The sequence below is a fragment of the Penaeus monodon genome, chromosome 23 (genome assembly GCF_015228065.2).
Source record: "Penaeus monodon isolate SGIC_2016 chromosome 23, NSTDA_Pmon_1, whole genome shotgun sequence".
NCBI lineage: Eukaryota > Metazoa > Arthropoda > Malacostraca > Decapoda > Penaeidae > Penaeus > Penaeus monodon.
Genome location: NC_051408.1, coordinates 20,007,138 through 20,007,428, shown reverse-complemented (window position 1 = coordinate 20,007,428; position 291 = coordinate 20,007,138).

Here is a 291-nt window from a genome sequence, read left to right as displayed (position 1 = left end):
TCAAGATCAAGCATCACCTCATGGCAGTGAGCCTCGAACCAAGCGGGGATTTCCCAAGGCCTTTTCTAACAACTTGAGCAAACAACTCGGCGGAGCTTCCCTGGAAACAACAGGCGACGCGCCTTTTGTCTTTGGGGCGGATTCCCATGCCGCCGAATCCCCGGGCGAGGAGGGTGAGGGCGACGGAGGAGCAGGCGGGGAGAGGAGGACAAGAAGGGGGCGATGGGATGGAGTGGGGGGACGGTTGGGGGAAGGGAGGGTTGAGAGGGGAAAGGGAGAGGGAGGGGGAGT